Source organism: Pteropus vampyrus, unplaced genomic scaffold (assembly GCF_000151845.1).
Source record: "Pteropus vampyrus isolate Shadow unplaced genomic scaffold, Pvam_2.0 Scaffold838, whole genome shotgun sequence".
Lineage (NCBI taxonomy): Eukaryota > Metazoa > Chordata > Mammalia > Chiroptera > Pteropodidae > Pteropus > Pteropus vampyrus.
The window spans coordinates 216,386-219,120 of record NW_011889619.1 but is presented as its reverse complement, the minus strand read 5'-3'; the positions used below and the strand labels follow the sequence as shown (position 1 = coordinate 219,120).

The window sequence follows — 2,735 nt, the reverse complement described above, 5'->3', positions numbered from 1 at the left end:
AAAAAAAAAAAATAGAAAAAATAAATACAACAAAGAGTTGGTTCTTTGAAAAGGTTAATAAAATTGACGAACCTCTGGCTGGACTCACTAAGGAAAAAAGAAAAAGGACACAAATAAACAAAATCAGGGATGAAAGAGGGGGAAATACAACTGACATCGCAGAAATACAAAGGATCATGCAAGAATACTATAAAAAAGTATATAACACCAAATTTAATAACCTAGAAAAACATGGACCAGCACTTAGAAAAATACAATCTTTGTAGACTGAATCAAGATCTATTAATCCAAAAAGACTGATCGGCATTATGGAAATTGAAACAATCATCAAAAATCTGCCAAAAAGTAAAAGTCCAGGACCAGATGGCTTCACCAGTCAATTCTACCAAACATTCAAAGAAGACTTAATACCTATTCTCCTCAAACTCTTCCAAAAAATCAAAAAGGAGGCAATACTTCCCAACTCATCTTATGCGGCCAATATTACCTTGATATCAAACCTGGTAAAGATAACATGCACACACACAAAAAACTACAGACCAATATCTCTCATGAACACAGATGCAAAAATCCTAAATAAGATACTAGTGAACTGAATACAGCAACATATTAAAAAGATTATACACCATGGTCAAGTGGGCTTCATCCCAAGGGCACAAAGATGGTTCAACATACGCAAATCAATTATGATACACCACATAAACAAATTAAAAAATAAGGATCACATGATTATATCAATAGATGCAGAAAAAGCCTCCAACAAGATGCAGCATTCATTTATGATCAAACGCTTAACAAAATCGGTACAGAAAAAAAGTAACTTAGCATAATAAAGGCCATATATGACAAGCCCTCAGCTAACATTATACTTAATGGTGAAAAACTAAAAATCTGCCTCTAAGATCAGAAACAAGACAAGGCTGTCCACTATCGCCACTGTTATTCAATATAACATTGGAGGTCCTAGCGAGTGCAATCAGGCAAGAGAAAGATATAAAAGTCACCCAAATAGGAAACAAAGAAGTCAAACTGTCACTATTTGTGGATGACATAATTCTCTATATAGAAAACTCTAAAGACTCCACATGAACACTACTAGAAACAATAAGCAAATACAGTAAAGTCTCTAGATACAAAATCTAAGTTCAAAAATCCATAGTGTTCCTATACTCTAATAATGAAATGTCAGAAAAAGACGTGGAAAAAATAATTTCTTTTGCAATTGCAACAAAAAGAATAAAATACCTAGCAATAAATTTAACGAAATATGCGAAAGACTTATATAATGAAAACTACAAGACCCTACTAAAGGAAATCGAAGAAGATACCAAGAAATGGAAATATTCTGTGTTGTTGGATTGGAAGAATCAACATCGTTAAAATGACCACATTATCTAAAGCATTATACAGATTTAATGCAATCCCATGAAAATCTCATCAGCATATTTTAAAGAAATAGAACAAAAAATCATCCGATTTGTATGGAAGCACAAAAGACCCTAAATTGCCAAAGCGATCTTGAGACAAAAGGATGAGGCTGAAGGCATCACCCTGCCCAACTTCAAATTATACTACAAAGTGACAATAATCAAAACGGCATGATATTGGCAGCAAAACAGACACACTGACCAGTGGAACAAAATTAAGAGTCTAGAAGTAAGCCCATATTTATATGGGCAAATTATTTATGACACTAAAGCCAAAAACATACAGTGGAGAAAGAAAAGCCTCTTAAATAAATGGTGCTGGGAAAATTAAAAGGCCACTTGTAAAAGAATGAAATTAGACTGTTATCTATTACTACACAACAAAATTAACTCAGAATGGATTAAGGACCTGAATATAAGACCTGAAATAATAAAGTGCATACCAGAAAACATAGGGCCTACAGCCATGCCATCCTGAACAAGCCCGATCCCGTCTGATCTCAGAAGCCAAGCATGGTAGGGCCTGGTTAGTACTTAGATGGGAGACCACCTAGGAAGACCAGGTGCTGTAGGCGTAAAAAATAAGGGATTGAAAGCTGACAAGGTCCTTGCAATCTGTGAGATCAACCAAGGGTTGCCTCGTCTAGAAAAAAAAAAAAGGATGTGCTTCCATATTATAGTGATTAGCATGTCTGCTTTACATGCAGAAGGTCCTGGGTTTATGCCCCAGTGGAGCCATGATCCATGGTCTATGGCCATTCCACCCTGAACAAGCCCAATGTCTGATCTCAGAAACTAAGCAGGGTCGGGCCTGGTTAGTATTTGGATGGGAGACCACCTAGGAAGACCAGGTGCTGTAGGCATAAATAATAATAATAATAATAATAATAAGAATAATAATAAATAATAATAATAATAATAATAATAATAATAATAATAATAATAAATAATAATAATAATAAACATAGGAACGAAACTCAAGAACCATGGACTTTAAGAGGATTTTATGAATTTGTCCTCAAAGGCAAATAAAGTAAAAGCAAAAATAAATGAATGGGACTACATCAAACTAAATAGCTTTTGCTCAGCAAAAGAAATCAATCGTCAACAAGATAAAGAGATAACCTTCTCAATGGGAAAATATATTAGCAAGCCACACTTCTGTTAATGGCCTAATATCCAAAATATACAAAGAACTCATATGACTCAATAACAACATAAAAACAAACAATCTAATCAAAAAATTGGCAGAGGATCTGAACAGACACTTCTCCCTAGAGAACATACAAATGGCCAACAAACACATGA

At 34.3% G+C, this 2,735-nt stretch overlaps 2 pseudogenes; both read left to right on the top strand.

Annotated features, from left to right (window-relative positions):
- The first annotated feature begins 1,883 nt into the window (after positions 1-1,883).
- On the top strand, positions 1,884-2,002 carry LOC111734185 (annotated as a pseudogene).
- Positions 2,003-2,174: 172 nt separating this feature from the next.
- On the top strand, positions 2,175-2,290 carry LOC111734187 (annotated as a pseudogene).
- The last annotated feature ends 445 nt before the right edge of the window (positions 2,291-2,735 follow it).